At 39.1% G+C, this 27,137-nt stretch overlaps 1 protein-coding gene and 1 non-coding gene across 2 annotated transcripts in view; both read right to left on the bottom strand.

Moving 5' to 3' along the window:
* Positions 1-27,137, bottom strand: part of GLI2 (GLI family zinc finger 2) — a 414,185-nt gene that overhangs the window by 87,971 nt on the left and 299,077 nt on the right. The gene's annotated exons all lie outside the window — the stretch shown is intronic.
* Positions 2,815-2,921, bottom strand: LOC123243369. The gene has a single exon (XR_006505912.1). It is a non-coding gene; the product is annotated as a U6 spliceosomal RNA (small nuclear RNA).

Here is a 27,137-nt window from a genome sequence, read left to right as displayed (position 1 = left end):
CGATCATTGATCTGAAGTCACTCCCAAAGCTAGAGAAGCCAGTAAGACAAGAAAAACAAGTCTCAAAGGAACTCATGGCACTAACAACCCTTTGTCAATTGTCCTAATCTCTTAAGGATAACATTAAACTATAGTACAATATGGCATCTTAAACTGGGAGTCAGAAAACCAAATTTTTGGCTTGTCCTGGCTCTGCTTCTGACTAGTTATGTGACCTTGGGGAAGACACTTCCACTTTCCAAAACCTCAGTTTTCTCATCTATAAAATGAAGGGGGTGGACAGTATGTTCTTTCAGGTCCATTTTAGTTCTATCATTCTATCTCCAATCTTCCAATCTGTCCTGGTACCCAGAGCTGAATATTATTCATCTGTAGACAGCAAGATGGGTAATAGAGCCTTATCATAATAATTAGAGAATGTCCAAAGACTGATAACTGAATCCTAGTAGAAATGGTTTCAGTGGAAATTTGGAGGGCACAAGAAGGGGAGGGAGCGTAGGGAAGGGGGGAAAAAAGAGTCAGGCCTAGAGACAGGAGGTCCTGGGTTCAAATCTGGTCTCAGAAGCTCCTAGCTGCGGGACCCTGGACAAGTTACTTAACCCCCATTGCCTCGCTTTTACACAATCTTCTGCCTTAGAACCAATACACAGTATTGCTTCTAAGAGGGAAAGCAAGAGTTTTTAAGAAGAAAAGAAAAGCTAGTCTTTTTCCTTTCGATCTTCCTTTCTGTGAGGTTCTGAACTGGCTCTCACCAACAGCTCTCAAATTTGTCTCTTCCCACTGCTGCCACTCTAGAACACATAATTATTATCATAGATTTCATTTCCCCATCCTATTTCATTTCTCATGCATGAAACCTAGGGAGTGTTGCTCTCTAGGAATCAACAACTCCTAGGCCACTGTTTCCCAATGACTGTACTCTTGGATGCAGAGTGGTTGTGTTATGAGGCAAGGAATCTTATTGTGGGGAGCCTGCAGAGAGGAGGTTTAAAAGGTGATTGCTAGGCCAAGGATCTGTCAGCAAAGTCAGAGAGAAAAAAATCAGTGATGAAACTGGAAAGGGGATTTGGATGAGGATGACATATTCTTGACCTAGCCAGGACCAGGAGATCCTGATAGAATCCTGATGATCCCAGAGCACATGTGAAACACTTCTACAGATTTCTAATTGCCAGGAGCCAGAAACAGAGAATGGCTACCCCACCAAGAGAGTTCTATATATCTTCATGAGGCAAACAGAACTAAAACCATGCTTGTTACACCAGGCATGAGTTTCAGAGGTAGCTGTGTCCATCCCTTAATACACTGTGGGATTAATGAAGACTAAAGAAAGATCAAGGTATAATTCTTTGGATGACAGAGTTGCAGTCATTTATGAATGGGATAGGATAAAGAATGACTCAAGTCCCAATTATTTCCTCTTGTTATTTACCTCAATTAAATGCTTTAACTACAGGAAATATGAGTCCTGCTTCTTCATGAGGTAAGGGTTTGAACTATAAACTGGAGAGTAAAGATTGCTGCAAATGCACTGACACTGGGTTCAAGCAAGAGTGTTCAGAGTTGAAGGACACTTGTTACAACTGTAATTACAATGAGCCTATTCCCACTTCCCCAAATTAAGGCAAAGGCCTTATTCCCCTTTCTCACATACTCTTTGAACTTATCCTTTTCAATCCTGTGTTTGGTGTTCATTTTAATTTTATAAAAACCATCATGAAAAATAAAATAAAATAAAAAGAATCATGCAGAGACATAGAGGTGGAAACAGAGACAAAAAAAACACAGAGAGACAGAGACAGAAAGAGACAGAGAGAGACAGACAGACAGAGAGAGAGAGACAGAGAGAGACAGGGAGAGAACAGAGTATAACTTGATAACTTGATGACTTATCTGGACTTTGCTGTATGCTAGAGATGACTCTTGGTTCCTAGTCCCATTAGGTATGGACCAAATTTCAACTTCTGACCATATAGTTTTATAGTTTTAGCTGTAGCTTTCTTGGACTTCCATTCACATAGTCTTCCATGTTTGAAACCTTTTTGATATATCCGTTTTTCCTTCTCCTCCCTCAGAACACACCCTTATTACCATTTTCCTTATCTATTAAGATTGCTTCCTAATAGGTCTTACCAACTCTATTATCTCCCCACTCTTTTCTTCCCCTGTCCTTTATACTGTTACCAAAGCCATCATTCCTATACATAGATCAAATATAGCTTCTTTTCTTAAATAATATTTTATTTTTTCCTGATTACATGTAAAAACAATTTTTAACATTTGTTTTCTAACATTTTGAATTCCAAATTCTCTCCTTCTCTTCTTGAGAAAGTAATTTGATATAGGTTACACATGTGTGATCATGCAAAACATATTTCTATATTAGTTTAATTCCTTTTCTTGAAAAAGTTTCAGTGGTTCCTTCTTGCCTATTGGATAAAGTTCAAACATGTCCCCCTTTCTGCCATTCAATTCCAGTGTGACCCTACCTTTTCAAACTTGTTTCAAACTCCTTCCCATCATGCATTCAATTAGCCAGCCAAAATACATTACTCACTGTCTCCTGATCATAACCTGGGTTTTTCTACTTCCATGCCTTTGCTTGTTGTTCCCTCTGCCACCACCGTCTTCCTTCCTTCCTTCTTCTTGTTGAGTTAGTAGACAGACAAAAGGTTGTAAGGTCTAGCTCGGCGGCTATTTCCTTTCTTAAGTTTTCTCTTGTATCCTGACAGTCCTGACTTTCTCCCTCAGACCTTACATAGCACCTTGTTTCACAACTCCCTAAACTACTTATCTAGTATTATTAATTCTGGTTTTTTAGTGGAATATTTCGTGAATTTGTGGGTCATCCTTGTGCAGAGTACATGCTAATCTTTTCTGTATTGTCCCAATTTTAGTATATGTGTTGCTGAAGTAAGCACTATTTATTGTAGGTTTTTATGAGTTTCTTGAAGTCTATAAGCTTCAAGAGTACAAATACTACATGTCTTATATAAACTTTATATCCCTTTCAGCTTCTCCCCAAGTTCATTGAACATAATGGATTAACACAAGTTTTGGGAATTGAACTATACTGACAAATCACCTTTTTAACCTTCCTTCACTTGATTTGGAAAAAGGGGAGATAGGGGGCAAGGAAAAAAGGATTTATTAGTGTTTATTAATTAATTATGTGAAATTAATATGGGACAGCTAGGTGGTATAGTGGATAGAGCACCAGGGCTGGAGTCAGAAAGATCTGAGTTCAAATCCAATCTCTAACATTTGCTAGCTGTATAACCTTCAGTGAGTCATCTAACTCCTATATTCCTCAATTCCTCATCTATAAAATAGGGCCTCGCTGGAGCAGGAAATGGCAAACCACTCCAGTATCTAACTAAACTAACTAAACTCTAAATGCTTTACAAATATCTCATTTGATCCAGGGGCAGAGGGCGCAAGCTGCAGGGCTGCAAAGACTGGATCCAGTGCGGACACTGATGCCATTGCCTAATGGATAGGGCACAAATAGGGGTTCTAGGTCAGAGAGGGTATCATTCTGATTAATTGAGATCTCAAAACTTTTGCTCCCCTGCTCCTATAAAGAATGAGATTTGTCTAGCCAGCATGACTGTGCTCTGAGTGTGTGTGTATATGTGTGTGTGTTAATAGACTGATGGCAACCATTCTGGGAAGACGCCCAACTTTCCTAGGAGTTGTTTATGCTATGAACTGGGAGCCTGGACGTCAGAGCCTGCAGTCTGTTCTGTCCCACTTGTAAGGTCTCAGCTCCTTCTGCAGGGGTGGGTGGGTGGGTGGAGGTATCAGGAAAATGGGCTCAGTTCAGGGAACCTGGCACCCTCTATTTCTTCTGCTTGCTTCCTTTCAAATGCCTCTGAAGATGACAGTTCACCAACTCAACCCAAGGGTGTGTGGAAGATGAGACCTTAGCTTAGAGGGACCCTCTGAGGCTAAAAGAAGAAGAGTCTAAAACCCATCCAAGAGCAAACAATGGTTCCCCATCTCTCACATGGCACAGTCATTATTAAATAATATTTAATGGGAATTATTATCTATTCATCTTTGTATCTCTCCTCACCCCCCATCCATCATCTCCCAATACAGGTACTTAATAATAATTGTTGAGTGAAAGATTATCAGCAGAAAGAATTAATTAAGCACTTAACTGAATCTAGGGCTATATTAGACTTTCATGAAAGAGAATTAACCCTAACACAATTTCTGCTTTCCCCCACCTAAACCCTTTACCATCTGTCTTAGAATCAATACTAAGTATTGGTTCCAAGGCAGAAGAGTGGTAAGTGTTAAGTTACTGGGGGCAAGTGACTTGCCCAGGGTCACACAGCAAGGAAGTATCTGGGGTAAAATTTGAACACAGGACCTCCCATTTCTAGGTCTGAATCTATGCAGTGGCTGTTTCACGGTCCTTGTTTTTTAGGAATTCTAACTTAAATATAGAGCCACAGATAAGCAATTAAATATGTGTTTATAGTGAAATAAAAACAGTCTCTCACACTGTAATGCAAATAATAAAGTAAATCCATCATACACAATACCATCACAATATCACATAGATATATATATGGAGGGGGGAGAAGAAACATTTACATAGTGCCTATGATTTGCCAGGCTCTACACTAAGTACTTTTTACAAATATCTCATTTGATCCTAACAACAATCCTGAGAGATAGGAGATACTATTATCTTTATTTTATAGTTGAGGAAACTAGGCTAAACTGGTTAAATGACTTGCCCTGGATTACACAACTAGTATCTGAAACCATATTTGAACTCAGGTCTTCCTGACTCCAGCCCCAGCTCTCTATCCACCATGCCTCAACAGGGATAGGCAGTGTGTTGTAGTAGAAAGACCTTCAAGCTAAGAGTTTGGGAAGTCAGGTTTAAGTCTTTGCTCAGTCGCTATTTAGCATGTAGCCTTGGGCCAATGCTCTCCATGCCTCAGTTTCCTCTCTTGTAAAATGATCTCCACAGTCCCTTTCAGCTCTAACATTCTTTGATACTAAGTATGTTTTGAGATTTGCCTGGAAAAGTCCAAGGATAAGAGCATAATTGTTGAGGGTAGGTTGGGAAGAAGACTTTGTGCATTCCATATTTAGACAACATGTGCTAGAGAAGTCGTGGACTTTATGGAAAAGATAAGGCCTCAGGAACTCTTTGATGCGAGCTGGGTTGGTGTTTTTAAGCAGGGGAAAGATATCTAGGCAAATGATAGAGTCTGAAAGAAGATGGAAAGTGGAAGTGTGCAGGGAATACAGAGACGTGTTTGCTATGGTCCCAAACCCCAGAAGTAGGTATGGGGAAGAGAGAGTTGGGACTTTCCTTACAGTGGTTAAGAGGTGAGATGAAAAGAGCTAAGTGACCAGCAAACAAAACCCAGCAGGGTCTCATTCAGGTGAAATCCAAGCCAAAGAAAGTGTGTTCCCTTTCACTGGGGCTGGGTAACTGACTGTTCCACGTGCTTCTTCTGCTGATTTATGTCATCCTTCTGAAAGCTAGGGATGAAGAGTGGATACTGATGGCCTTGAAATTCCTTAACATTTAAGATATCACAACATACATGAAATTTAGAGCTGTCAGTGCAATCCTAGTTGACCTAGATTTTGGCCCGAGACATCAGGTTTATGGATGTTATATAAAAGGCACTGAACTAGGTTTGGGGAGACATGGGTCATAAACCTGCCACTAACTGGTTGAAGTGACAAGTCATTCCACTTCTTGGTACAATGAAAACAGATTTTTAAAAATTAGGAACTTCAGACTATTTGTGGACCACACTGTTTCCTTGGGCTTAGTTTCCTCATTTAAAATGAGGGCATTGAACGATAGCATCTCTAAGGTCACTCCCATCTCTAATAACACAATTTATTCTAGATACCAGTACAAAAAGAATCTGTGGTTTCAATTTAGAGAACTCCTTCTATGCCCATTAAAGCAAGAGGATAAAGTCTTAGAGAGCTGCCTAAAGCATTCCGAGTTTAAGTCACTTGGCATGCCAAATAGCTAGTAAGCATCAGATGTGAGCTTTGAACTTCAAGATTCCTGACACCAAGCCCAACATTCTCTTCACTATACCACACTACCCCCTAAGAGCAATGCAAGGCTTTGTGGGGCAGAATAGGAATGATATCACTGTTCAAAGAAGGAAAGAGATTTGCAGTGTGTTAAGCACCCAGGGAAAGTTTTACGGAGGAAAGGGGGAAGCCTCAGTCTCCTCATCTGTAAAATAAAAAGGGCAAACTAGATGGCCTCTAAACGCCCTTCGTATTCTAAAAGCCACAGTACCGTGATCCAATAAATTTGGGTCTTGAAAGATTATTTATATACATATTATGTATATGTATATATATGATTAGGATTTGTGAGAAGGGGAGGGGAAGGCACTCCATTGAAAGGGATGAGCAAAGCGGAAGAATGAAAAGAATATTTCATGATCCAAGAATTCCTTTTAACCCATTGAAACAAAGGCTAGACATCAATGAAAATGGATGGAGTCCAAAGTAGATTTTTTCCGATGGGTGAAAATATTTGTAGATCTGAAGACTTTTCAAGACTCCCATCCTAACTACTGGAATAACAATTCAAAGTACATGCCTAAGGAATATTGAAGTTGGGTCTGGCAGGTCACCAGATTGTTACAGATAAATAAAGGAAGGTACATTATCATTAAGGTTTTGTGCTGGGATTTCTTTGGTGGAGGCAAAGGATCTTGTAAGTTCTCACTGATTTTATCTACATCCCTGTGAAAGAAAGGTATAGAAGGAGGGTTTCTTATACCCAGAGAAATGCTGGTAACTAGTTAACAATTGACTGGAGGATAGGGGAGTAAGGGATCGTGAACACATAACACTTTATTTTATTTATTCATTTATTCATTCACTCATTCATTCGTTCACTCGTTTGTTTGTTTGTTTATTTATTTGTTTATTTGCTTGCTTGCTTGTTTGTTTATTTATTTGTTTATTTATTTGCCTGCTTATTTATTTATTTTTAAAGCCCTTCATTTCTGTGTATTGGCTCCTAGGTGGAAGAGTGGTAAGGGTGGGCAATTGGGGTCAAGTGACTTGCTCATGGTCACACATCTGGGAGGTGTCTGAGGCTGGCTTTCAACCCAGAACATCCTGTCGCTAGTCCTGATTCTCAATCCACTGAGCTACCTAGCTGCCCCATGACACACTTTAATTTTAACCTACATGAACATTTTCCCATCACTTTCTTAAATCTAGATAACCAAGAAACTAATAAATAAAGCTTGATTTGTAGCATTTGCTTTTTTCCAAGGGCAAATGCTCATACTGAAATTTAAATTTAAATTATTGGCTTTTGTAAGCCAGTTTGAGCTGGCTCCAGTACACTCTTGCTTGTGCCCATTTTATAGATGAAGCTCCACAGATTTTTGTAAAATGACCTAGCCAAGAATGTGTGTTAGAGGACAATAAAAGGGCTGAAAAATATTGTACAATCCATGTCTATTAAGTCTGATTCAGCTAGTTCTGAATGCCCATTATGTGTAAGATTCTGAGTCAGATCTCCTGGGAAGAAAACTGTGACTGTGCCAGGAGACTAAAAGCACATTAAGGATTACAAAGCATTTTCCCTCAATAATCCTGTGAGGTAGGCAGTGTAAGTATCATTAGCCTCACTTTACAAATAAGAGAATAGAACCATTTGGAGCCACACAACTAGCGTCTGGGCTGGGATTTGAACTCTGCCTCCAAGCCTGGCACTCTTTCTACTACACAATGATATACTCGGGTACATAGAACTTGGGTAGCTAAAACTATCCAGCAAAACTCAGGATGAAACACGAGAGATGAAAAATCTTGTCTTATGCCTAGTACATTAAGCAAAGGGGTCTCTCGTACTTGTGAAACAGAGATGACAACTTTAAAAATATTATCTCCTTACATTGTCAGAGTTAAAAAGGAGGAGAACTCCATAAGCAGAAGAAATTTAGATTGACTAATTAGGAATCATTTTGGAAGCTGCCATGTCACACTGCTGATTCTGTGGTCTTGTCTGGATGTCTACCATATGTGCGTTTTGGTTTTGGGATTCAAATAGTATTCTCTCACTAGATGTCTTTCCAGAGAGTGGATAACTGTCAATATGGGAGAGAATCCCTCTAGATCCACTGAAGGCAGCAGGGAGGATAAAATGATGCTTGATAGTTCCTAGCAGTGTGCTAGAAAAGGCTAGCTAGATGGTTCAGTGTATAGAATTCTGGACCCGGGAATCAGGAAGATCTGAATCCGAATCTGCCTTCAGACACTAAGTAGCAGTGTAAACAAAGGCTAGCTATTTCCCTCTATTAACCTCTATTTCCCTTAATCCATTGGAGAAGGAAATGGCAAACCTCTCCACAATCTGCCAAGTAAACTCTATAGACAGTATGGTCCATGGGGTCATGAAGAGTTGGACATGCAAGAACAATAATCTTCCCCAAAAATGTACTCAGGACACACTTTTAAATTTAATCTGTATTATTAACGTTTTCTCCGTCACTTTCTCAAGTCAAGGCAATCAACAAAATCAACAAAACAATAAGTGAAGCCTTAATTTGTAGCATTTGCTGATTTCTGTGGTGTAAAATGTTCACTCTGAGCATTTAATAATCAGGACTGTAAGATATTGGGGAATGCCTCTTGACTAAGTCTTCTAACTGGTCTGATCTGTCCAATTAAGCAAAATGTTCATGGTTACAGGGAAAAATAGTTTGTTGATCCTTCCTCATCTCCTAGCACTCACACATGCACATGTGCTTTCCCGCCCACTCCTGGATTACATGGTCCATGACTTTACATAGAATTGAGCCATGCTATGGATGACGGCTCTGGCTTAAGAATTTCTCCTATCCCAGTGCCAGGAGATTACTTACTGAGGGAGTGTTTTCTCTACCTTCAGGCAAGATGCCTGCCTCCCACAAGGATCACAGGACCTGGAAAATGTTTACTGGGGCAGGTCGTGGGATGGGATATGAGGAGCCAGTCACCTGGCATAAACCCAAGTGGAAATTAATTCATCAATCTGAAAATATGATGTTCTTTCTTACTATCATTGCATTCGAATGGTTGCAATAGGGCTAAAAGTACATGAGAGTAGTAAACCTGGTCTAGTCCCGACTCTGTTATTAACTCACTTTGTCATTTTAAACAAGTCACTTGATGGCTCTTGGCCTTGGTTTCCCAATCTGTACTCTGGAGCATTCTTACCTATTTCAGGGAGTTGTTGGGAGAATTGAAATAGGTAACATCACAAATGAAACTCACTGCTCCTACCACAACAGCCGATTAATATTAAACTCACAATCTCTCCTTTTAAGCTTCTTTATTTTCACCAATGGCAAAATTATTTTCTTTGTCACCTCATCTACAACCCTAAGAGTCATCCTTGACTCTATCTCATCTTGCCTTCATTCTCTATAATTACCCAGTTACCCACACTGTTCATTCTTTATTTGGAACCATCTCTTATATTTGTCCATTATTCACCATTTAGTTATGGCAAGGTTTTGGAAAAGTGACCTGGTCTTAAAATAGAAGTCAACCTGGAGGTACATAATGTTCAGGAAGGAGAATCCAGAATCATAAACCAAGTAAGCAGATTGAGCTGTCTTGGATCGGGCGGGAACGGTGGAGATGGGAATGAATCTAGACAGGTTCTCCAGAGAGTTCAGAAGGGCAAGACAAAGGGTTCTTAGATTAGTGTTGTGCCTACTTCCATTTATGCATCTGTCTATATTAAGATCTTTACTTCTTAAAGTGCCCTGGTGTCATTTTGGCAGCTAGGTACATAAACATTCCCATTGCCACCACTGGTCCAGGTCCTCATCACTGCAAACCTAAATTCCTTAAAACAAAAACAAAAAGCAACTACTCCTTAGAACATGAACCATTTGCATCTAAGCTTTCCTGATCTAGCCTACTCTAGACTATCTACTTCCTCAACTATTAGCTCCATATCATCACTCTCCTATTCAGATTTTCATTAGATCAGTCAACAAACATTTATCAAGTATGCTTAGGCACTATGCTACGTATTTTACAAATATTATTTGAACCTCACAATAACTCTAGGAGATAGGTACATTATTATTCTTCATTTTAGAGATGAGGAATTTGAGGCAAACAGAATTAAATGACTTGCCCGGTCATACAACTAGTAAATATCAAAGAGAGAATTTGAATTCACATCTTTCTGACCCCTAGCTGTGTTGTGAGGAAAACACCATGTGAACTAAAAAGTACAATGAGAATGAGTTACTGTTGTAATTACTTTTTTGCTGATTCTTGTGAATATCTCATCTTACAAATCAGACCGCAGATTTTTTCTTTTTGTGTGTGCAGAAATTATATTTAGCACAACCCAATGCATATATTCACAAATTCTCATTGAATGGATTCGAGACATCTTCTTGGCTACCTAGACATAGGTAACAATGGGCTACGTTTTTGAGACCATGGCCCAAAAAGTTTGCAGCTTTGTCCCTTAGCCTCATAGATCTCAGAGACTTCCAAAACCAGTCAAGAATTTGAGGGTGACAGTGGAATTATGTGTTTGCTATGGGTCGGGGAGGGAGGAGGGGAGAGAAAGAACATGAATCATGGAACCATGGAAAATTTTTCTTAATCAATTAAAAAAAAATTTGAGGGTGATATTCAAAGGGTCATTTCACTACAAGATGTTTATTTTTCAGGATCACCAACCTGTGATTTGTACATCAAAACCTTATAGACTTTTATTGTTAAAATGCTTCCAAAAAGGAATACAGGCAGGCAAAGATTTGTGGGCCTTGATTTAAATAAATTCAACATATGATCACTCATTTTATAAGTTTTCAACATTAGATTCCTTTAAATAGCAAGCTACTTAAATGTAGCTTGGCATATTGAATTTTTTGTACATGACTATCTAATTTCTTTAAAAACAAACAAAATTAAAACAAAACAGAACTAAATTTTCACACAAAGCACCTAATCTAAAAACTAGATAGGCAGCAAAATTAATTTAATGTGTTTATAGGTCCTAAGCAAATTTAAAAAATTTTATCTTTTGTATATTACTGTCTACAGAAATCTTTGAGCCTTCACTAAAATATACATAACTGACTTTTCTTTCTTTTTTTTTTTTTATAAACCCTGAACTTCTGTGTATTGGCTAATAGGTGGAAGAGTGCTAAGGGTGGGCAATGGGGGTCAAGTGACTTGCCCAGGGTCACACAGCTGGGAAATGTCCGAGGCCAGATTTGAACCTAGGACCTCCCGTCTCTAGGCCTGACTCTCAATCTACTGAGCTACCCAGCTGCCCCATAACTGACTTTTCACAAAATAAATACCTAAGAGTGAAATTTGGGGGCATTAAAAATATGGAAATCTAAAAGAAAAACAATATCAAAGGGTCTCTCTCTCTCTTGTTTCAGTATCCCTAGGATTATCATTATGTTTTTCCCCAAGACAGAGGTCTACCTGGTCTGCTCTCACTCTCTGCTCTGATGGAGACATATTTAAGATATAGAGGGAAGAAGATTTAGCAAATTGGAGGTAGAGGTGAAGAAAAATGAAAGGATACATTAGAGAAAGTAGGGTCTTGATAAGAAGCAGTGATCACTAAATTTGAGAGTAACTGAGTATTTAAATGAAATTATAAATGTCTAGAGAAGCAATCACAAATGTTGGTGATATGTAGTTGATGTGGGAAGAGGTGGTAAATATTCTTTTGGTTCACAGAGTCCTTTTTTGTCTTAGAGAGAATGGTCAAAATGGTGGCCTCATTGGTGTTCCATGTCTGAGAGAGCTTCCAGCCCATTTATCTGCCTGCTCACCTCCCATTTCTAGCCCCTTGCTAGTCAAACAACTCTGGAGTCCCTTTCTCTTATCTAATGTGTCTATCCCTTATGCAGACACATTTTGGTATACAAATCCAATTATACTTGACCCCCAGTTCACCCTGTTTCCATTACAACCCTGTAGACTCAACCAGACTGGCTGTCATTCCCTGCTCAATGCAGTAATAAAGAAATCACTGTTTTCAGCTGACAAAGAGCAGATTTCTTACTAAGTAAACACTGATGTTTTGGTAGGAAAATTAAGTTATAAAATTGTGCCTACAAAGGAGGCCATACAGATGGACTCTGTTAAACTTCTGCAATATAGTCAACAGTGGTTAATTCAATTGCCCACTACTTATGGGGGGCGCAGGAGGGGAGAGGAAAGGGAGGCAAGGATTTACAAAGCTTTTTTGCAAATGTGAAACAAAAGAGGGTGCAGAAGTCAAGGTGTCTCTTGATATCAAAGTGAAGCCTTTTTTTGTGGGGAACATGGGAAGCCTGGATTTAAAAAATGGATTTTAATCAATTTCTCCTGAGAATGCTGGAATGTAGAACAGTCTGGGGCAAGTAGTTTTAGTGGAATGTTCAGAAGGGCTGAAACACGCTCCTGATTTTCCTTTTCTGGTGTGACCCTAGTTTAGCCAGTTGACCTTCTCTTGCCTCCGGGGCCCCACCTGTGCAGGCTGCATCACCCTAGTTGTGGTACTCAACCAGAGGCTTTGAGTAGAAAAGCAATACCCACACAAAGAAAAATATGGTGTGTGCTGTCAAGAACGGGACAATGGGGCAAGGAGAGAAAATGAAGAGAATTGGCATCTTGGGAGATGGGAGAAGCCTGAGAGGAAATGAAGTGAATGCAGAATGTTTTTAATATCCTGGCAAAGGATGAATTGCTTTTCTCAAAGGCTGGACTCGGCATCTAAAAGGAGTCAACGGTGGGCAAAGATTGCAGATGAAAGGTGTGTTGGATATAAGGGAAACATCTCAAGACCAAGAGTTGTGAAATAATAGGAATTGCCAAAGCAGTTTATGGAAATTTGCCTTCCCTAGAAGGCTTTCAAAATCAAGATGCCCATGGAATAGTTTAGAAACAGAATTTCTCATTCTTCCCATTTAGACCTAATTTTTTATTTGTTTGTTTTTTATTTTTTTTAAAGGTGGGGAGGAGTCAAAGTATCTTTCTTGATTCTCTTCCTTGACTATTTTCTTCACAATTAAAAAAAGCTAACAAAAAACCAAACCCAAATAAACAAAGAAATAGAGACCTTTTACTTAAGATTTAGGAGAATTCCAAAATGTGATGAGACCAGAACCACAGAACATCCAAGACCTATTTGACAGCAATAGGTTCCAATTTTCTCAGCTATCTTATTATTCCATCCATCTCACCTTTTCAGATATTTTATAATGACGACAGAATATTTTTGAGCATAACCTTAACATCAGAGCACTGTGTATAAACACCATGGAGGGGGACTACCATACATTTCCCTCAAGTGTCTCTCACTCTTAATTTTTAAGACAGAATGTTGGGCTGAACAAATCCCAGGTCTGAACTACTGAGGCATTTTTGATGTTCTTAACAGGAAGAATAATAATTTAAGAATAATAATAATAATAATTTGTGTTCATTTAAAAATAACTGACTTTATATGGTGCTTCACATGCATTATTTCATGAAAGGCAATATAGCAGCACAATGGATTGAGGGCAGAATGTGGGGTTAGAAAGTCCTGAGGTCAAATATGGCCTTATCCACTTCTGGTTCTGAGCCCCTGGGCAAGCTGCTTAACCTCTGTCTGTCTCAGTTTTCTAACCTGTATAATGGAGCTAATAATAGCATCTTTTTTTTTCAGGGTTCTTATGAGAATCAAATGAAATATTTGTAAAATGATTTGGTAAATGGTTATTGTGTGATCCCCTTTAAAATCTTGTAAAGTAAGCAGTGCGGGTATTACCTCTTTTAAATATGAGAAAAGGTAATCTCGGAGAGGTTTAGTTACTGTCATCTTTTTTTTATCTAGGAATAATATCTTCCTAACTAGTCTGTCTTCCTACAGACTATCTCTCCTATCCACTCCTTTTTTCATGCCACATGGGCTGGGTCATTAATTTTGTGTGAGGCCACATTTGAACTCAGATTCTCCTGACTCCAGGGCTGGCACTCTATCCACTGCACCAAGTTGCCTAGTGGTTGATTCATTTTTTGAATACACACAATGATCACAGTCTTCCTTTGTCTCAAAACACAACGAAATAGTGGTTCTCCATTGTCTATTGAATAAAACTATAAATGATTCTGGCATATCAAAGTCCTCCACATTTAGCTCCAACCTACCATTCTAGAATGATCTCTCATGACTTTGCTTCTCACATTCTATATGACTATAGATAAGATTCCTCTTAATTCCCCACTCTTCTCCTGTCTTCTCCAGTCTCTTTAGCTTAGTTTATCATCATCACCTTCCATTTCTAGACTGTTTTAGTTCCATGTTTCCTTATATCAAATACTACTTCTCTCATTAAGTCTTCTTTGAAATGATGAGAATTTAATACCAGTTTATACCCTCTTTTTCTTGGTACCCTAAGATTTGCCTTAGAGTTTTAAAAGGAAAGTTTAATATTGAATTTAAAAACCCATTCTCTAGTGAACTGGGTTTGGGTTCAGCTCCTACCCCTTGACTGGATTAAGAACAAGATCTGAGGCTTATCTATATATGGGGGTACACATGAGCCGTCTGGGAAGATGCCAGAAATCTCCCTCCCGGAAGATGCTTGCCTCTTGTCCTGCATAACTCCCAGTGCTTACCATAACGCCTGATATACCAAGTGCTTAACAAATGCTTGCTGTCTCCCTGGGGGTACAAGTGAGTTTTCTCAAAATTCTTAAAGGACTTTGGCAGGACCTCCCTTTGGCGCTTCATTCTACTTTAAAGAAATAGCATACTTATTGGGGCACATACCTTTCCCTTTCCTGTTAGGCTGTACATTCATCCACAAGATGGTCTGTGCGGTACCTTTTTTCTCCTTATCATCTACCCTTGCACACAGAATACTGATAGTGACTGGAACTGTGATTTCACTAGTATAGGGAACTCCCATGTGAAGATACATTCTGTACCAATGCAGGTTAGTGCTTTCTCTTAGTTGTCTAGAAAACTGAGTAAAGGGACTTGCCTGGTGACACATAAGACTACTCATGGCAGAAGAAAGAAAGGAAGGATTAGTGCATGCTTTTTCATTTATCTGTTCATTAGAAATTCACTGTTCTTATGCCCAAAGGGCTTTAAAAGACTGTCTGCCTTTTGATCCAGTCATACCATTGCTGGGATTATAACCCAAAGAGATCATAAGAAAAGAGACCTGTACAAAATTATTTATAGCCTCGCTCTTTGTGGTGGCAAAAAACTGGAAAATGAGGGTATGCCCTTCAACTGGGGAACGGCTCAACAAATTGTGGTATCTGCTGGTAATGGAATACTATCGTGCTAAAAGGAATAATGAACTGGAGGAATTCCATGTGAACTGGAACGATCTCCAGGAATTGATGCAGAGTGAAAAGAGCAGAACCAGAAGAACATTATACACAGAGACGGAGGCACTGTGACACAATCGAATGTAATGGACTTCTGTACTAGCAGCAATGCAATGATCCAGGACAATTCTGAGAGACTTATGGGAAAGAAAACTATCCACAGCCCGAGAAAGAACTGTGGGAGCAGAAACACAGAAGAAAAACAACCTTTTTTTCTCCTTATTATCTACCCTTGCACACAGAATACTGATAGTGACTGGAACAGTGATTTCACTGGTATAGGGAACTCCCATGTGAAGATACATTCTGTACCAATGTAGGTTAGTGCTTTGATCAGATGGGTGGACGGGGATATGATTGGGGATGCAGACTCTAAGCGATCACTCTAATGTAAATATTGACAATATAGAAATAGGTCTCGATCAATGACATAAGTAAAACCCAGTGGAATTGCTCATTGGCTATGGGAGGAGGGTGGGAGGAGGGGAAGGAAAGAACATGAATCATGTAACCATTGGAAAATATTCTAAATTAATTAGTTGAATAAAAATTTTCAAAATTAAAAAAAAAGAAATTCAGTGTTCTATTAAGCTACACTTAGACTTAAGGAAAATTTGCACATATTTTTCAGAAGACACTAAACACATTATTGAGTTTTCCCAGTGGCTTTCTGAATATCACAGAGACGTTATTTGTAAGGAACATTTATATAGTAATCGTCATCTTTGCCAATAACTCACTATTTGGTCCTGGGCAATGTACTTTTGTTTTTTGGTTCTGTTTCTTTATCTGTACAAGGTCAATACTAAATTTTACTGTACTTCCTTCACAAGGTAAAGGTCAGGAGCAAACTAAACAATAAATTAAAAATGTTATGTCTTAAGTAAAGAGCAGTTATTTTTGTTGTTATTATTGAGGTTTTCAGGCAAATTTTGGACTTCCATATTTTTAGAACCAATGTAATGGAAAGAACACTGGATGTGGAGACAGAAAACTTTAGTCTGAATCTTTCAACCTTGCCTCTTTTGCTTATTCTCAAATATGTTCTTGGGCAAGCCATTTTCCTTTAGGACTCAGTTTCCTTATCTGTAAGATGAAAAAGTTAGATTAGCTAATCTCTCAGAACCCTTTCTAACTATAAACCCTATGATTCTGGGGTATCAATTTTACGATCTTAGATGTCATAAACTCTAACAGATTTTTACACTTCTCCCAATCTATTCCCATTCCCATACATGAAAACGTCCAGACAAATTTGCTTTATTCACGCCTTTTTTCTTTCTATTTTTATCCAGATTCCCTTCATGTGAAGGCCTAGCCTAGTGCTTCTCTGCTGTTTCTGCCCAGGACCATCATTCAGGAAGAGCCAAGGCAGCCTGGAAAGATCAAAGACTAGATTGTCTTATCAAACATATCCCACATTAAACTTTCAAAGGTCCAATTCCATTATAAATGGTGCTCAGTGCTCCTGCAGATAAACATGCTATGTTTTCCACACAAGGAGGCTGCTGCCTCATGGCCATTAGCAAGGCATGCACTGTATAAACACGGGATCACGAGATTTGGAATGGGAAAGGACCTTAGATATCTGAGGTGATAATGGCAACGGTCTATTCACCACGTTGCCCAGTTATTAAAGGCAACTGAGTGTCACTCACGGTGGGTAGAATGTTGAGCCTAGAGCCAGGAATACCTAAGTTCATATCCAACCTCAGGATGCTAACTAGTGGGGTGACCCTGGGCAAATCACTTCATCTCTTCTAACTGTAAAATGGGGGAAATAATTGCTCCTACCTTGCAGGGTTGTTGTTAGGATCAAATGAGATAATATTTTAAGTGCTTAATACTATGTCAGCATGTAGGATGCTATATAAAGGCTTATTCCATTCACCTTTCTCTAATTTCCAAAATTTCAGAGTAACCTCTTTAGCATATACATCCATCCTTTTACCTCAAAAATGTGTACACGTGGTTAGAAATGAACATAAATGGGTTGATTATAAAACAAGGAGTCTGTCTTTTTACAGATGACGAAAACAAGTCCTACAGGGATAACATGATTTACCCAAGGTCACAGAAAATTAGTGGTAGAGTTATTTGGTTCAAGTTAGTGAGTTCTGGCCAGGCTCATGCTAGTTATCTTGATTAGGTCCCCTTAGAACCAAGGGCATACATTTTTTGAGGTGGTGGGTTGGGGAAAACATTCTGTAGTTCTAAAACAGAAGGAATCCAACTGGGTCATCTGGCATCCAAACCCTTCACCTTAACCTAAATCATCACTAACCTCTAGCCGCTTGGTCTCTTTGGCTCAGACTATAACCCTAGGCACAACTGGTTTCTCTCAAGTCTCTTCCCAGAGCTCAATACAAAACTGAAAACCCATGGAAGGTAACTCAAAGTTGAACCTGTCTCCATTTTGATATCCTCATAATGTAATCTTGGCACCTGCTTTTCCCTCAAATAGCCACAGTCTGAAGCTTCTAAAGGGAATGTTCCAAAAGAACCTTTAGATTTAATTGGGAAATAAATAAGCAAGATGCAAGTCTGTAAGTATTCTTCATCCTCCTTGACCATTTTTCAGTTTGTTTCATTGTGGACCATCCCCACCCTCTCAGATTTCTCTTCCCTTGGTTTCCATGAGGTTACTCATTCCTGGTCCTTCTACTTATCTGACCCCTGACCAGTCCCTTTTGCTAGGTCATCATTCATTTCCTGCCCTCCTATGAATGAAAAAAAATCATTTCTTAAGCCGTTGATATGGGTCGAGTGCTGGCCTCACAAAGAAAAACATGGTAGTACATGCTCTCAAGAAGCTTGTACTCTAATAGAGAGAGACAACATATATTAGGAAAGTTCCACAAAAGGGAAAATGGAAAAGTCCATAAGTTCTAAGATTTATAGCTTCAAGTGTCCAGAGGGCATAACAGTAGGTAAATGATAAATTGTTAGTTAATTCTAGGAAACAGCAGTAGGGAAGATGGTATAGTCTAACAATCCTCTAACTTGCCAGAAGTTATGAACCATGCCCCAAGAGCCAGGCTAGAGGAACCTAGCCTATAACTATTTGAGGGTTCAATGGCTTGAAGATACAAGTGGAGCAGAAATTAGGTTCTCTTCTTTAGGAGGATGAATGGAAGGGCTCAATGTCAAGACAAATTGGAGAAAAAGAAGAGGACTAGCAAGAAGGTTGGGAAGAAGGGTACCCCTACTGTTCTTGTTCCACAAGGCCCTGTCTGGTTTCCTGACTGGGTCTGAGCAATCACAGAGAAGGTAGAGAGATTGTTCTTTCTTGCTCTCTCCCCTCTAGGGATTTATTCTAATAGTTTACTGGATAACTCTAAGTGTGTTTATTTCCCTGGGCCCTTTCTTTTGCTTTCTTTTTCTTTAAAATTTCATCTGCTAGTATGGGTTTAGTTATTGTTGTTTCACCTGTTTTTTTGGTTTTTTTTGGTATAGCTGACTTAACACATACAAAATGAAACTTTTTATCCTCTTCCCATCTGTACCTCCTCCAAATTTTCCTGTTTCATTCAAGAACAGTATCATGGGATTATAGGATCCTAGTCAATCAGTTTTAAACCTTAGAGTTTTAAAACTCTAAATTCTTGCTATTCACTTGTCTTTCAGTCATATACAACTCTTTGTAACTTCGTTTGGGCTTTTTTTGGCAAAGATGCTAGGGTGGTTTACAATTTCTGTCTCCAATTGTTTTTTAGAGATGAGGAAACTTAGGTAAATAGGTTAACTGACTTGCCTAGGGTTGTACAATTAGTAATTGTGTGAGGCTAGATTTGAACTCAGGAAGATCTTGATTCTAGGAGCAGTACTCTATCCACTGTACCATCAAGGCTATCCATTAAAATCTTTGACTCCATCCTTAATTCTTCCCTCTCCCTCAGCCTCTTTACAACAATGAGTTGCCAAATTGTGTTGATTCCACTTCCAAAATATTTCTTCGATGTCTCTTTCTCTAATCCACAGTTATCATCTCTATAAAGGCCTTCCTCATTGTCTGACACCTAAACTACTGTAAAAGCCTTCCTTACTCTTATTCTCTTCTCTACTCCATACTCCACACAGCTGTCAAAATAACGGGACCATATCACTCTCAAGCACTGGCACCCTATGGGATCATTGATTCAAAGAAGCAGCAGAGATCGGAAGCTTCAAGGGGCCCCAAAGCTCATCTAGCTCAGTCCCTTCAGTTTACAAATGAGAAAACGGAAGCCAACAAGAGTTAAGTGATTTGCCTCAAGTCATACAACTATTAAGTAGCAGAGCTGAGATTTGAACCCAAGCCTTCTGATTCCAAATCAGTGCTCTTTTCATTGCACCACATACTTTCTCTAGGATTCCAGGATTAAAAAAATAAAATCCACAGCCTAGTATTTAAAGCCTTCTATTAATATGGTTCTAGTCCACCTTTCTAACATTATTTCATAGTCTGTTCCTCCATTAATTTTACATATCAGCCAAAATGGACTATTCACTGCTCCCTGACCTCAGTATGGCATCTGTCTCTGTGCTTCCACAGAATCCACCATCGTTCTATCCCTGGAATGCTGCCTCCTCACCTTCATATCTCAGAATTCTTATCTTCCTTGAAGGTTCAACTCAGTTGCCACTTCCTATGGGAAATGTTTCCATTTTCCCTTCCCCCTCCCACTGTTAGTAATATGTCCTACCTAAAATGTCCTTATACTTATTCATCTCTACTGTATCCCATCACAGAATCAAGCTCCTTAAGTCAAGGACTGTTTTGTTTCATCACTGTCTTGTCAGTGCCTAGCACAGTGTTTCAAACACCGCAAATATTAAACAAATGTCTACTGAGATGGGAGGAAACAGTACTCAATAGATAATTTGTTGATGCTTAAATTCTGGACTTTCTGTTTCTCAAAAGTCCTCATGGATCTGGAGGATTGATCTGTCCTGTTTTGGACCTTACAGCCTTCAGATGCTTCTTGTATGATAACTGCAGTTATAGCTATTATAATTCAGGTATAAATAAAATAGGAGACATTTCTGAAGTTTCTTTCAAGAAAAATACTACATCAAGAACTGGACAAGGTCTTTTTTTCTCCTAGATAACAGGAAGAGAAAGTGCATTCCAGCTAAGCTGAGAGCCTCACCCCAAGGATGGAACCTGGCTTATAGAGTAACATTCCATCCTGTAAGAAACATGGAGGCTGGTGTGGCATATTGCCTGAGAGTAAACAGTCATTGAACCACGCTGAACCTCAGTTTCTTCATCTATTGAGTGGGAATAATAATCCTTGAGCTATTTACCTTGGAGAGTTGTTTATAAGTATCAAATAAGATAATATAAAATTTTTAACAAACTTTAAAGTTAATAAATAAGCTCTATATTTATTATATAAAATAGTGTTATACATATACACATGTTGACACATGCTACCTATGTGTATATATTAATATATATGCATGCATATTGATAAATGTCATATGTTAACATAATATTTTATATGATATATAATAACATATTGTAATATATGTTATCTATGTCATCTGGTATCATTGTAATCTTTATTTATTTTTAAACCCTTACCTTCTGTCATAGAATTGATACTAAGTATTGGTTCCAAGACAGAGGAACAATAAGGGCTAGGCAAATGAAGTTAAATGACTTGCCCAAGGTCATACAGCTAGAAAATCATTATACTTTTTAGAAGCAGCCTTGGAAATTGATTGTAGAACACTGCTCAGTGACGGACACTGAGCAGGTACTTAGTAAATTCTCGTTGATTGACTTGTGCCATGAAACTTGAAGATTTAGAAGATCACAGTTCAAATCAGCCTCTTCCAACTGTCAAATGATGGGATTGCAATAGATGTTCCCTGAGTTTCAGCTCAAAATCCCACGACCCTTCCTTCTTTCAGGGCTGAGGCATGGGTGACATGATCTCATGGAGTCAGACCACGGATTCTACTTCTTTATAAAATGCTTGTGTGCTAAAGGAGGGAGAAAGGCTTCAAAAACTTTTTTTTAAAGCAAAAAACAAACAAAACCAATCCCTTAAGAGTCCTGACCCCATGTGCCAGTACCAGGAACAAAACAAAAAAAGAAAGAGAAAAGAAAACATCCTAAGTTCTTTCTGCTCTGCACGCTGATTGGCTCACGGCAGGGTGGTTAGGAGCATCGAGAACAATGCTCGTGAATCACGGGCTAAGCATCTTAATATGTTTATTAATCTCTCGACTTACTGCTGGAGTCTTTATGGTACACTGACCTTGAAATGAGCTGCTTTCAAATCCCCTCAGACTCAAAAGTTTATGCGCTTAGCCCAGAAAGCTCCGAGAAACTACCTCCTTGAGTTAAGGGACACAAATGTTTGGGGTAAAATAGCTCCATTAATATGCAGTCGTTAAGGCGAGGCAGGAAATCTGGACGTTATTAATAGCTCTCTAAAGGGGAGTCGGGGTAATTTGCACACCCTGACAAGGTGCAGAGTACGTGCTGATGATAGCCTAGGTGAGGAGTCCCTTATGTCCACCAGCTGGAGTGCTGACAGCTCTCTTTAAACTACCTGGGCTACTTTTCCATAGATTACATTTATAGCTTAGACCAACAACCATCTGTCCTTAGCAGGAATCCCTTCCCCCAGTTCTATCTGTCACTGTGGGATTGTGGGTGGTAAAGGACAGGTAGAAGCAGGGAAGCGATCCGGAAAGTCGACGGGAGGAAGGAAGGGACAATTTAGCCTCTGATTTCCCTAGATGACATAAGGATTGTGTGGTCTCCCACAGACCTGTCCCCAGCCCCTTTGAAGCCTGGCGATGTGAATGAGTTTAGAGGGAAACCCAGACAATGACATCTGGTAGAGCAAAGAGAACTCTGGATTTGGAGTCATAGGACATGAGTTCAAATCCTAATTCTTCTTCCTATCTGTGTGATATTCATGACTTCATTTTTTCCTGTGTTTATTATTGTTAATGGTATTTATATGCTTTTTATATTGATATTTGTCTTTATTTATTTATATTTTTAAGAAATATTTTCCATGGTTACATGATTCATGTTCTTACTTTCCCCTTCACCCCTACATAGCCCACGTGCATTTCCATGTTTTTATTTATATATAAATATACGCATATATATTTATATGGCACTTTAAAGTTTGCAAAGCACTTTGAAAACATTTCGTTTTCTCTTCACAACAAACCTGAGAAGAAAGTTCTACTATTATCTGTTTTCATTTGAGGACACTGAGGTAGCCAAAGGCTAATAGTGATTTGCCCACAGTTACACACAATTGTTAAGTCCCTGAATCTGAATTTGAACTCAAGTCTTCCTGACTCCAGGTCTAGCCACTTACCTGTTAAATTAGATCTAAAAACAGTGATTTTTGAATTAAGCAAAACCAGTAAGTTTGGTGAATAATAATGACATCCTTTGAAGATGATGTTGGGCAAATAAAAGGATTCTGCCACTGACTCACTGTGTAATCTTAGACAAGTCACCTTACCCTATGGGCCTCAGTTTACTATTCTGAAAATGACTGGAATAGAGCTTCAAATTCCTCTCTAGATCCTAATTCCATGAAGCTGGCTGGACATAGATCAGGAAAAAACAGAAATCCAGAACAGATAGAAAGGAACATCACATATTAGAGTATCAGGAAGTGATTAAAAAATTAACTTCTTGCTGTCAATAGTGTAGTATTTATGTCATATATCAGATATATGGCATAAGTACTGGTATTTATGTCATAAAATTTATGTCATAAAAAGGTATGAGATATATATGACATAAGATATATATATATCTCATACCAAGCAGCCTGGAGATCCTTGTTACCTGTTGCACCCATATTATTTTATTTTGAAAATCCTTAACTTCTGTCTTAGTATCAATTCTAAGGCAGAAGAGTGACAAGGGGTAGGCAATGGGGGTTAAGTGACTTGCCTAGGATTATACAGCTAGGAAGTATCTGAGATCATATTTGAACCCAGGATCTCCTGATTTCAGGCCTGGTACTCCATCCTAGCTGCCTCTATTTTATCCATTTTAGATATGAGGAGGACAATGAAGTTGTTCGGTTCATCATTATCCTTCAGTCAATCAACTGACACGTGTGTGGTGGAGTCTACTGTGTTCAGTACTGTACTAGATGGTGCTCCTGTATTATTATTACTGCCAATAAAAGAACATTGCCTGAATAAGAGGCAATCCTAAACTGTTTTTGAAGGACTAAGACCAAAGGGGAGGGAAATTATGGGAGACCAGACCTGGCTGGAAGAGGCAGTAATGCAACAGCAGGTGAAAATAAATGCCACACTTGTGACATCTGTGCCCAATTCCTTCAAAGGTCCTGACCAGGCCACTCTAAGGAAGGGACTGGCTCAAGGTTGTTCCTCTTCTCCTTCCTTCAAAGCAACTTTTTAGGAGTATGGGGTATTGGTTGGTCTCATTTATGAGGGAAACTCTCTCTTCTCTTCCTAGATCATCAGCATGTCAAGACTGGGTAATGCATTTATTAAAAAGACAAGGGAGGGGCAGCTGGGTAGCTCAGTGGAGTGAGAGTCAGGCCTAGAGACAGGAGGTCCTAGGTTCAAACCCGTGACCCTGGGCAAGTCACTTGACCCCCATTGCCTACCCTTACCACTCTTCCACATATGAGACAATACACCGAAGTACAAGGGTTTAAAAAAAAAGACAAGGGAAATAAACAAGGCTTGGTAATGACAATTCTAGCTGGCAGCACAGGTATCTCACAGAGAGAGACAGACAGACAGAGAGAGACAGAGCTAGAGAGGCAGACAGAGACAGGGAGGGGAATGGGAGAGAGAAAGAGAGAGAGAGAAGAGGAGAGGAGAGGAGAGAGAAAGAGACAGACAGACAAACAGAAAGACAGACAGACAGAGAGAATAGATGTCTCCAAGAGTTTCTAGAGGAACAGCTAGGTGGCTTAGTGGATACAGAGGCAGACCTAGAGACAGGAAGCCCTGGGTTCAAATTTGATCTCAGACACTTTCTAGATGTGTGACCCTGGGCAAGTCACTTAATCCCCATTGCCTAGTCCTTACTACTTTTCTGCCTTGGAACCAATACACAGTATTAATTCTAAGATAGAAGGTGAGGGTTTAAAAAAAAAAGAATTTGGGGGGAGGCAGGTCTAATTCCCTAGACCCACTTAGCCTTTAGGACTTCTGAAGACACTTACAAGTAGTTTGTTCACATTATACTGCTGAGAATATAAACCCTCAGCTCTAAAGGAGGATTTGACACTTTGGAGAAGTAAGACTCATTTTATTTCCAGGCTTAGGACTGAACAACAAAGCCATGTTTTGTTGGAAATCTTCTCAAGTCCTGCAAACCTGGAAACAATTCTCTTTCAGATTCTCCATATGTGTAAGAAGGAAATCTGCAAGTTCCATTATAAGAAATGGAATAGAGATGTGTGAGGGTTGGCCAAACAGTGGAGACTCTGGTTAGCCACTGTCTTCACTTTAGATGTGGGGAGAACACAACTAGATTTAGAAACCTATGGCATTGTCAAGGGTCATCCTTATCCATCAGTTAATTAATTGGCATGTATGTGTGTTGGAGTCTACTGTGCTTAATATTGTATTAGGTGTTTCTGCATAATCATTAATGGCAATAAAACCATATATTTTTATTCATATTTATTCAGATTCAATCCCAAAGATCTCAAAGTCCAGAGAGTAAAAGTGAAGTGAAAAGGAAAAGTAGATGTATGTAGGATTTGAGCATCCTTTTTCTTATCTGTAGGAGAAATCTTGACCAGCTAGGAACCTCAGTACTTAGAGTGCTGGGCCTATTAGGAAGACCTGAGTTCAAATCTGGCTTCACTTACTAGTTGTGTGATGCTGGACAAGTCACTTAACTCTCTTTGCCTCAGTTTCCTCATCTGTCAAATAAGCCAGAAAAGGAAATGGCAAAGATACTCCAGTATCTTTGCTAAGAAAATCCCAAATGGGGTCACAAAGAGTCAGAAACAATTTAAATGACTGAATGATGATGACAACAGGAGAAATCCTACTCCTATAAGAAAGCAGTTAAACAGAAGCCACATTCTTGATGAAGAATAAGAAGGTAAGTGATGAGGAAACTCACAGGGAAGGCCATAGGTGTCCCTCTGGTATGCTGATAATGATTTCAAAACTGAAAAATGCCCTCAGTGCTCCAGGGAAGTTTCATTTACTATGGTCACAATAGATTCTTGCAATGCCATATTCCTTTGGCTCTAAGGAATTTTCTCTCTCTGTTCCCAATATCTGTTCTGAAAGGTTGCTGATCTTGCTTTTAGTGCAAAAAAAATGATACTCATTTCAGCTTCATCTTAAACTAAAATCTCTATGAGGGAAGAGGCCATATCTTCTATAGTTCTGTGCGGTCTTAATTCTTCCTGTACTACCTACTAAGGAGCTCTGAGTGTCATGAATAAATCAGGCAATCAATTCCTGAAGCTTCACCTAGAAACTGATATTGATCAGTGAAGATGAAAAGGATAGTTATCAAGCATCAAACTGCACAAGGATAAATTGTTCTACCTGGCCTTCTATGGGGGTCATATAGATAAAGATCACAAACACAAATTATTAATACATCATTATTGATGCCCTACTCATTCAGTCATTTACTTTATTCATTCTTTCATACCAAAAAAGAAAAAGTACATTAAATGCCCTCTATGCATTAGTACTGGGGGATGCATATAAGTATAAGACATAGACATCGTTCAGTTGTTTCAATTGTGTCTGACTCTTGGTGATCCCTTTTGGGGTTTTCTTGGCAAAGATGTTGGAGTTGTTTGTCATTTCCTTCTCCAGCTCTTTTTACAGATGAGGAACTGAAGCCAACAGTGTTAAATGACTTGCCAGGGTCACAGAGCTAGGAAGTGTCTAAGGCCAGATTTGAACTCAAGAAGATGAGTCATCCTGACTCCAGCCCCAGCACTATGCCTCCCAGCAGCCCTGTGATAAATGTTCATTGAATTAAATTGAACTGAGATGGCCAGGTACACTGTGCCACATCTGTCCACTGATCTCCCTGGTTTTCCCTTAATTTTCAACTAAAATCTCACCTTCTACAGGAAGCCTTCCCCAACTCTTCTTAATTTCATTGCCTTCCCTCTATTAATAATCTCCTCTTTATCCTGTATGTAGCTTGTTTTATAAGTTTGTTTACAAGTTGTCTCCCCCATTAGACTTTAAGCAATTTGAGGGCAGGAACTTCCTTTTGCCTTTTTTTGCAACCCCTGTGCTTAGCACAGACATAGGAGGCACCCAATAAATATTTGATTATTCCCAACTGGCAACACACACGCATTAGTAGTGTTCATCTATTCAATTTTCCAAAAACATGCAAGATGGGGAATCATGGAAGCAAGGTAAGAGGAAAACATGCCTGGATAAAAGCTCCAACTGCCTTTCAAGAGGAGCAAAGCATCAGTTGGGTTGAAACAGTAAAATTTAGTAACAAGCACACTGAGCTTCTCTTCCCATTCCTTATTTGCTTTGCCCCTCGATATTGATATTCTATCTCTGAAGCAGTGTAGTATAAAGCCATCCATCAGAAGCTGCCAGAGGAAAACAATCCTTTAGAAAAGTAAAGAATGATACACACACACACACACACACACACACACACACTTATTTAGTATGTCATTTTGGAGGCAGTACCTTAAAAGGCTTAGTAGTACCTTTTTCCTCCTCCAAGACATTTCCAGGACTATATAGTTCTTTTTTCTACTTAATGTCCTCTAGACATG

Source organism: Gracilinanus agilis, chromosome 3, assembly GCF_016433145.1.
Source record: "Gracilinanus agilis isolate LMUSP501 chromosome 3, AgileGrace, whole genome shotgun sequence".
Lineage (NCBI taxonomy): Eukaryota > Metazoa > Chordata > Mammalia > Didelphimorphia > Didelphidae > Gracilinanus > Gracilinanus agilis.
Note: the sequence above shows the minus strand (reverse complement) of the source record. Positions and strands in the feature narration are given on the sequence as shown.